Consider the following 9,836-nt stretch of genomic DNA (forward strand, 5'->3'; position numbering starts at 1 on the left):
CCTCCCTCCCTCCCTCCCTTCTTTCCTCCCTTTTTACCCTCTCTGCCCTCTCCCATGCACTTTAACCACCCTCCCCTCCCATCCCCCCACCCCAATTCCATATGTAGGGGAATGCCTTCCAGTTGGGGTCATATAGATCTGACAGGTCATGTGAAGTAGGGACTAGGGTTTCTCTCCTGTCTCTAGATTAAGGCAGTTATCTCTCCATGGGGGATGTGTTCGCAAAGTCCTTTTGTGCACCAGGGATACATCCTGGCTCCACTGTCTGAGGTCCCTTAGACTGCTCAGTCCTTCTGGCTGAGACCCATATTCATGGGGGCCTGAGTCGTCCCATGCTGGATTCCCAGCTATCAGTCTGGTGGCCGTTAGCTCCTCCTTGTTCAGGTAAGCTGTCTGTATGTGTTTCTGCCACCTGGTCTTGTCCTCTCCATCTGCATCTGGGTTCTACTTTGACTCAGTGTTTATGTATGGGTGTTTGCTCCTGTTTCCAACAGGCATTAGTTGAGGGCTCCATGGAGAAGTTAGTTGTTGATCTCACTCTCCGGGAAGGGCATTTATGGTAGCCTTTCCATGGGAGCTCAAATTGTTAGTTGGCAGCAGTGTTGTAATTCTCTAGACCTTTCTTTGTGTTCAATTTTATCTTCAAACCAATATTGGCTTCCTCTTTTATGTTCTCTCTCTCTCTCTCTCTCTCTCTCTCTCTCTCTCTCTCTCTCTCTCTTTCTCTCTCTCTGTCTCTCTCTCTCTCTCTTCCTTTCCTGTCTTCTATTCCTAACCAGGGGCCTTCAATCTTTCTTTGCTTTCCTTGGCCTCATCTGTTTGAAGGCAGCTTTTCAGACGCTGCTATGTCAAATGTCCTTCAGTATGCTGGCTGGTTTTATGTCAACTTGGTACACTCTACAATCATTTAGAAAAAGGGACTCTCAGTTAAGAAAATGCCCCCACCAGGCTGGCCTTTGGGAAAGCCTGGAGTGCATTTTCTTCATTAGTGATTGATATGGTGCCAGCCCTGGGCCAGAGGCCCTAGGCTGTATAAGAAAGCAGGCTGTGCCCGGTGGTGGTGGTGGCGCACACCTTTAACCCCAGCTCTCGGGAGGCAGAAGCAGGGGATCTCTGTGAGTTTGAGGCCGGCCTAGTCTACAGAGTGAGTTCCAGGACAGCCAGGGCTACACAGAGAAACCCTGTCTCAAAAAAAGAAAAAAAAGAAAGAAAGAAAGAAAGAAAGAAAAGAAAAGAAAAAGAAAGAAAGAAAGAACAGAAAGGGAGGAAGGGAGGGAGGAAGGAAGGAATCAAGCAAGCAAGCAAGCAAGCAGGTTGAGTAAGCCTTGAGGAGCAAGCCAGTAAGCAGCACTCTTCTGTGGCTTCACTCAGTTCTTGCCTCTAAGTTCCTGCCTTGAGTTCTTGCCCTGACTTCCCTCCTATGACCCGAGAATCATAAGCTGAAATAAACCCTTTCCTCTCTAAGTTCCCTTTGGCCATACATTCTATCACAGTAAGGGAAAGCCTGCTGAAGACATTTGTCTGGGTTGGTCCGATGCTCTCTTGTGACTGGGTTGAGTGATGAGTTTGGCAGAAGAAACCCATAGAAGTCAATATGCTTCAGTGCTATGTCAACACTTTGCCCCAGCTGATGTTAACTTTGACCCTTGGATAAGACAGCACTCCTATGTTTGTCCACTGTGAAGTTTCTGTTTTTCACTTTCCATATTGTGTTCCTTGGAACAAATCACTATGTCCAGCCCACACACCATAAGGGAGAATGAAGCTCTGCTTCCTGTACATGAGAAAATTTCTATGTATTATTTGGAATCGTACTGGACATGGGTATGATTTACCTTGAAATATTTCACAGATGGGAGAGCAGCTCTCAACACGCTCTGTTCCCACTCCCTGATTTCTCTTCCTCACTGCTCCTTTGGGGGAGTATAATAAGAGTTACATGCAGAGCCCTGTTCTGGTACTATATTAAGCAAAACCAAAGCACCCTGGTTTCTGATGTCACTCCCTTGAAAGAGGTAGCCTGGAAGAGGCCTGCTTCCCTGGCAGGATGCTTTTCAGCAGTTCTTGGTCCTCCTTGGCCTGGACCACTGTGGGTGGAGTGTCTTCTGTCTCCTGACTGGACACTGCTGCCCTTGGTCATGTTTAAGTCCTACCACACATAACAAATGAGGAATTGCCTCTGCTACCTTCAGGGGACAGTGTCTATGTATGTTCTCTGGAACTCTCTCTGAGGGCTTAAGGGTGGGAGCTCACATAGAGCAGCTCAAGTTGGAATAGCCATTGACTCATTCCATCCATAAACGAGATGCCCTGGGGACAGAAGTCAGAGAAGAAGGATACTGGGAAACTGATGCCATTTTGATCCTGTTGTTTTTTGTTTTTAAACAATTAATTGTGTGCCTGTGACCTAGGGGGAACTAAAACAGGCCATTTGTAAACTATTACATGAGCCAGGCATCCACTCAGCATTACTTTCTCTATATCCATCCCAATCCACCCAGAAGCTTGAGGATCATTCTGGACTCTCCTTCCTTCCCCTTGCACACCAGCATCCAATCAGACACCAGGTCTGTGGTGCACACTGGTGTGGAAATAAGAAGGGCTGACACATTCCAAAGAAAGTTGTGGCTTTCACCAGCTCCCTGGAGATAACCTCTAAGCCCTGGCTATGTCCTGCCCATTAAGAGAGTCTACATTTACCAAGAGCCTTGAGTCATCCAGACACTTTATGCTTCCAATACAACTAAGAGTGGAGGCCTCAAGTCATGCAGCATATGCCAGAGTCCCCAAGGAGCCAGTAGCTAAATAACTTATCAGTCATATGGGTGTCCAAGGTCCTGTACCCAACCTGCAAGAAAAACTCTGGATGCCAAGGATCATCGAGCCAACTTTGCACATCACTAATGAGAGAATCAAGCTGGGACTCCTCTGGGACAAGACCCTGGAAGCTTGCATCTGGCATATCTTATATGAAACCTTTTGCTTTTTTTATCTTTCCTTCCACCATAGTAAGCTGCAATTGTGAGCACATCAACTCTTGTGAGTTCTATAAACCCTTTCCACAAAGCCCTAGTCCTCAATATGCTCTTGGGGACAAAGCCCTTGTGTACTTCCCTCTTAAGTGCATGGCCTGTCTCCTCCACTGGATCCTGAGCTCTGACATCAAGGTGAGTCCCTTCTTGCCTTACCTCTGGAGAAGGTAAGCTGTGGGCATTTAAGGAAAATGTGTAGCTTGAACTACACTGATGTGATATCACACCCAACCACCAAAGGCCACCACCAAAGGACCCTAGACACTCACACACAGCATTCAGGATAGATCGTAGTTGGGGCTAGAGTGTGTGTTCCCTCAACAGATCACTCAGCTTGGTAACCACCAATGGCCCTCAGCTGCTGGCCTGGGCAACAAATCCCCAAGCCTTCTGGTGTTGTGGAATATTAGTTTAAAATGTGTTACATTTGTTTATGCTGTGGAATATTCGTTTAATGATGCAAAGATGTGTGGCATTCTTTTATGTTGCATTTGTTGAACTCTGTGAAGCTGTGTTACTTTGGTGGAGCTAATAAAGAGCTGAATGGCCAATAGCTAGGCATGAGAGAGGATAGGTGGGGCTGGCAGGCAGAGACTATAAATAGGAAAAGGAGAGAGAAGTGAAGGAGCCAGAGAAGGAGGAGAGGAAGACACCACGGGTCAGTCACCCAGCCACACAGCCAGCCACGAAGTAAGAAGGAAAGAAAGGTATGTATAATAGAGAGAGGTAAAAGCCCAGAGGCGAAAGGTGGAAGGGATAATTTAATAAAAGTTGTCTAGAAACAAGTCAAACTAAGGACAGTCATTCATAAGTAAGAAGAAGTCTCCATGTGTTTATTTGGGAGCTGGGTTGAGGGCCCCCAAAGAGAAAACAACAACAACAACAACTTAATTTTGGTATCTCAGACTCTGCCTTCTTGTCCTCTTCTATATAATACATGCTGGGATAAACTTCTCCTTTAGAAAGCCCTGCTTCCTTGGAGAGAAAGGAGTGGGATCCTTGCAGTGTAGCCGTCTTCCAAGAAGGAATACAGGCTTAACACTGTCGCCTGGAGAAATGGGGCCTGGACCACCCCACCGGCTCACCGGTTGAGCTATTTTGTCATCATTCTAGTTTCCATTAAATGGAAAGTTTGTAAGGAGTAAGGTTTTTCCTCCTGCCACTGGTCTTGTCCCGCTGCCACGCCAGCCCCAATTAACACACTGAGAATATGTATTTGATATAATACTGTTGGCCAGTGACTTGTTTATTATTGGCTAGCTCTGTCTTAAGTATTAACCCATTTCTATGTATTTCCACATGGTTTCACCTACCGGGGAGTGGGGCAGGCGTCTGGTCTCCCCAGTCTCTCCATGCTGACCCTCCTTACTACTTCCTCTTTCCTCCTTGTCTCCTAGTCCCTCCTATCTTCCTTTCCTATTGGCCAACAGTGCTTTATTCATTAACCAGTATGAGAAACATATACAGAATGACAACTCCCATCAAAAGTTGACTGGCACGAAGCATGCATGCGTTCATTCTCTCCGTACTCTTGGCTGTGGGCGTGATATGACCAGCTGTCTCAAGCTCTCCGCTGCTATGACTTCTCCTCAGTAGCCGGCTGTAACCTGGAACTGTGCATTAAATTCAGCCATTCTTCCCAGAGTTGATTTTCATCAGGGCACTCTGTCACAATACAAATCAAGTGTTATGTGGGCTCCTCCCTTCCCTTGTTGGGAAAGAGAGTGACACATTTGTCCAGTCATGTTTCTGGAGAAAAGTAGCGTTATCTGTAAATTGATGTTAAGCTCCACAGAACATTTTAATCATACTTCCACATTTCTAGAAAGTTACCCTCAGCCTGGAGTCATACAGCACTCCCAGCTCCTGCTTTGGAGAAAGTCTTGTCCTCAATTATTCGATGTTTGTGGTCAGGGCCTAACCAAATTTGGGTTTTGTTTTGTTTTGTTTTTTTTTTAATTTCCACATTACTAGAGAATGAACCCAAGGCAAACACTAGATCGCTGACCTATATCCCTCCAACTGTTTTATATTTTCATTTGGTGACCGAGTTTTTCTAAATTGTTCAGCTGGCCTGGAACTGGCAGTACAGCCCAGTTAAGCCTTGAACTTTTAGAATCCTCCACCCTCAGCGTCCCCCTAATACAGGCCTGAGCCACTAGGCTTGGCCAGCAAGAGATCCTGTACAGCATCTCCCGGGCCCAGGGTCCCAGTCCAGTCCTCTGAAGGAAAGTCTCAGTGGGTGACCCCAGACCTCTGCATTTCTAGAGAACTTCCAGGAGGCAGCCCCCTTCAGCCTTTACCTATGTGAGCCTGGTGATGGTTCCAGATGCCTCTGACTCAGTGGTTACTAGGATGATCCATCTAGAAGCCTGTCTCCTCTGTGCTCAGCTTCCAAATACTGTCCCCTCCCACCGTGGAAGTAAGGGTCGCCTATTTTCACCTCTAAGCAAGCCTGGATTTCTGGCTGTTACTAGGCAAATCCAGAGGGGGGTGGGGGCAAGTGGAAGCCGTCTACATTGTCGGTAGAAATGAGAACGGAGGGGAGGATATTTGAACAGAGTGGCTGAAGTGAGAGATGGACAGTCCAGTGGCAGAGAACAGGGAGGAGGGAGTCGACCAAGAAGTCAAAAATCAGCCAGTCATGATGGAAGAGGAAGGAGCAGAGCCAAGAGATATTAGACCCCCATGGCCACATCTTCCAATTTTGGCTCTCAGAGCTGAGCCACAATGACCAGGATCATCTACACCAACCACACCAGGCAAAAGGGCCTGACCAGCAGGGTCAGGGTTCATCCTATTCTAGAACTGCCACTGGACTGTCAAAATGTCTCACAGCTCCAGGGCATCCCCTACTCCGAGCATGCAAATTCTGTCGGGCTCAGAGCATCAGAGTCCACATCCCTATCGACTCAGTGTCACCAATTCCAGTGCCATCAGCCTGATTCTCCCTCCACTCAGGAGTGAAGAGTGTCCAAAGGCAACACACAGCCTCTGTCATTCATCACGCTTTATGATGTCTCTCTGCCACACGGCAGGACGTAGGGATGAATAAAACAAGTGTGGATGTCCTCGCCCTTGGGGGTTCCTAGTATGTCACAGGGGAGATGGACAATGGATTGATAAGATCACACACCAACATGCCACTTCCAACTCTTAGCAGTGCTGAGAAGGAGAAGGATATGGACGCCAGAGGACACGTGGAGAATCTAGGAAGAGAGTCAGTTTCGGCTAAGCTGAGCAGGTGCCTCTGAGAACCCTGTGGCTCCCCACACTGCACCTGTGGCTAGAGTAAGAAGGTGGATCACTGAAGTCTCCAGATTCCCAGCCTCTTCAGAAAACAGAGGAGGCCGTGGCAGTGGCTAACTGTGACCACAGTCTCAAGCTTTCTCAGTTGCACCTAACCCTACTAGTCAAAGCACCAACAGCCACATGCTACTAGTGTTCTGGCAGTGGGCTTGGGCCATGGAGAGAGAAGCCTCCAGCCAGAGGACTGGCCTCGGGCAAAGGTAGCAGGCTGGACTCCCCTTCCAGCTGAGAGGGCTTGGAAGCAGAAGCTGGTCTCGGAGCTTCGTTTTGTCCAGCCTTGGAAGTGAGACTATAGTGCCAACAGAAGGAGGCTGAGTAAGCCCCTGGGTCAGATGCCTCACACAGCTCAGCCCTGGCACTGCTCTGCACACAGCTCTACAGGGCAGGGCAGTTCCTATGAGGTGGTTCCCGTGGCAGTAATTTACGTGCCACGCAAACCAAAGCCTCTCCATATGCTTCCAGGAAGTCCCTGGAGCCAAGGCTGGCTCCTCACCTCCCTAGGAAGCAATTGAGAGGCCTGGGATTGCCTGGTTCCCTGCAGGTGGAGCTACACACAGCAGCCTACCTTCTCCCATCCCTTGGGAGTTGGCAGAGATTGTCTACTACTGATGCAGGGCAGTGGCTGAGATGCTATGAGAGGCTGCAGCCGAGCCTTGGAGCCGTTTGTGGCACTGTCTTTCCCAAGGGTGGTACCCCAGGACCAAACCTTCCCAGGACTCACCAAGGTCCTGGGGACAGGAACATCCCTCCTGGAAGGCTAGAAAAGAGAACTTCATCCACCCACAGAGGTAATAGCTATCTTTTCTAGAGGATCAAGAAGTATTCCTGTCCCCGCTCTAGGGACCCTCCTTAAGCACACTTGCAATGCCAACAAAAAAGCAGCCCACATCTTTAAAAAAAGTCCCATATCCTTCCCGGAAAGGTACATCCCACAAGGTACCTGTTAGGAACCTTCCTCCAGGTTCCCCACAATGACAAGCCTGTTTCTGGGTAGCTGGAAAAGGTGACATAAGACTCGCCTATGGTGAGATGGGAGGCAGAGACAAATTCCCAGAAGCTCACGGGCCAGCTAGCTAATAACAAACAAGAGACCCACTCTCAAAACAAGATGAAAGGTGAGGCTCAACACCCACAATTGTCCTCTGACCTTCACACACATGCCATGGCACATGCGCAATAGCAACAACAAAAATCAAAGAAGAAGAAAAAAACCGATTAACATGGAGATCAGTACCCAGGTGTGGCCTGCCGCATAACGGATTTTTATAAGTAGTAGCCCCTAAGAGGCTGCATTCAAAGTGTGACCTATATACAAAGCTGCCACGGGCTGAGGAGGCGCAGGGTTGGGAGTAGTTGGAGTACGGGGATCCCGGGTTTACATTTCTTTTAGTCCCTGACTTACCAGCCGTGTGACTCTGGGCTCGTGACATAGCCCTTCTGCAGCTGTGATTGGGGGATGATGACAGTCCAGTCCCCTGATTTGCTGTTATGATACACTAAACTAATGCAGGTAAAATGCCCAGTGTGGAGTGAAGCTATCGGAAATGACAGCTTTTACTGCTGCCACCAACACTGGGAAGAGGAAATGAGGGCAGGAAGCTGGGGAAGAGCGAGTCAGCTCTGCCTCCACTGGCCTTGCTGTTACGTCTCTCCATTGCAGCTCCCCACTGGAGTGGGAGCCCCAGGAAGAGTGGGCATCCAGTAGAGTACCCAACACAGTGTAAGCCTCATAGACATGTATGACATGTGCTGGTGCATGGATGTGTATTTGAGGGAAGCGAGAGAGTTACACATGGGATGTCTGCTCAGAAGAATGAACGGTTTGATGGCTAACTGGATACGAGGCATTCATTCCTTAGTTTTGGAAAAGCGTAAGATACATTGCAGGGAGGACATAGAACATGGCCATGACGGTAGCTCAAGTCCACCTACAGTGGAGGAAAGAAAGTAGGCAGGAGCCCTTGCAGGAAGCTAAGAAAAGTAGGAACAGGTTGTTGTGGAAGATTTGTTTAGCCAGGCAAAGATGTGTTACATGTGCTGCATGTGTTAACTGTGTGAAGATGTGTTGCATTTGCGTTAATTAAATAAATTTAACCTGGGCTCAGAAAGGTGGGGTTAGGAACTGGTTGGCAGAAAGTAGCATGGTACTCCTTTAATGTGTTTTTGTTTGTTTGCTTGCTTGTTTGTTGTTGTTGTTTAGTTGGGGCAGTGTAGAAGATAGTAACTTCCGGGATGCCAGCAAATAGAGAAAGTTAGCCAGTCGCTATCTAACTCTCCGCACTTGAAGGTTTTCACCCTAGCCCTTGAATCTGTAGTTTTACTAGAACAATAGACATTTAGACACCTTCAGGGGTAGCAACAGAGCCATTGACTCGGGGAACAGAATTCCCCCAGACTACAACCTTAGCAGCCAGGCCCCAGTAGTTTAAAGCATAGGCACTATAAGGAAGGCAAAGCAACAAGTTCAAGACCAGCCGAATCCCAGCTACAATCCCTGAAAACCCCGGCACCCCTGTCAGATTGTGGTGATGGGAGCCTCCAGGGAAAGCTGGTAGGAAAGCAGAGTGTGAGACGACCTTGCCTCATCCTTGACCACCATCTGACACACTTCTCTGAGTGTCAGGAGACCCAGGTTCAAGTCCTAGTTCCAAGACTCACACCGGGTCAGGTGTGCATCAGATCTGTAAGATGGGCATGGAGACACTGACTGGGCAGTTTTGTGTGAACTATGCATCAACAAGAAGAGGTAGACTCAACAGTACAGCTCCACGGAGGGGGAAAGGTAGGCTGGATGGGGATGGGTCCTATTCTGAATTATAAAGGCACATTCGTGCTCCATGTTGTAGGAAGATCTCCACATGAACGCTTTATGAATAGCTTAGAACATGCACGCTGTTAGTGGTTCTGCACTAGCCCTCCCAGGCAAGAAGCCCCAGGAAGAGTGGATACTTAGCAGTTCTCGAAGCACCTGGCCTTGAGCTCGGGAGATGGCTTAGTGTTAAGGCACTCCCTGTGCAAACATGAGAAAAGGACTCATGTGGGTTCCCTAGAACCCACATAAATGCCAGGTGAGCATGACTGCCTGCCTATAATTCCAGAGCTCTAAGGCCCACCCCGACCCATGAGCGAGCTGGTTAGCTGGACTAGCCAAATCCACAAGCTCTGAATTCAACATGCAATCTTGGACCTACACACACGCGCGCACGCGCGCACACACGTGACCATGCACCCACACTCATGCAAACGCACATTTCACATACTACACACTTTACTGAGGCCTGAGCTCCAAAATAATTGGCCACCTTTGCCCTTCCCCCTCCCCCAGCCTGCTCTCCATATAAAATCTTCTGGTAGGAGATGAGATAAAAGGCCAGTTTTCAGGCTGTTAATCTGGTGTCTTCTCTGATTCACGGTTCTCTGGAAAAAACACAGCATGGAGTCTCAATCCTGTGTCTGCACACTGGTCCCTGTGGTGATAGGGCAGCATAAATTCCA

The sequence above is a fragment of the Phodopus roborovskii genome, unplaced genomic scaffold (genome assembly GCF_943737965.1).
Source record: "Phodopus roborovskii unplaced genomic scaffold, PHOROB, whole genome shotgun sequence".
Classification (NCBI taxonomy): Eukaryota; Metazoa; Chordata; class Mammalia; order Rodentia; family Cricetidae; genus Phodopus; species Phodopus roborovskii.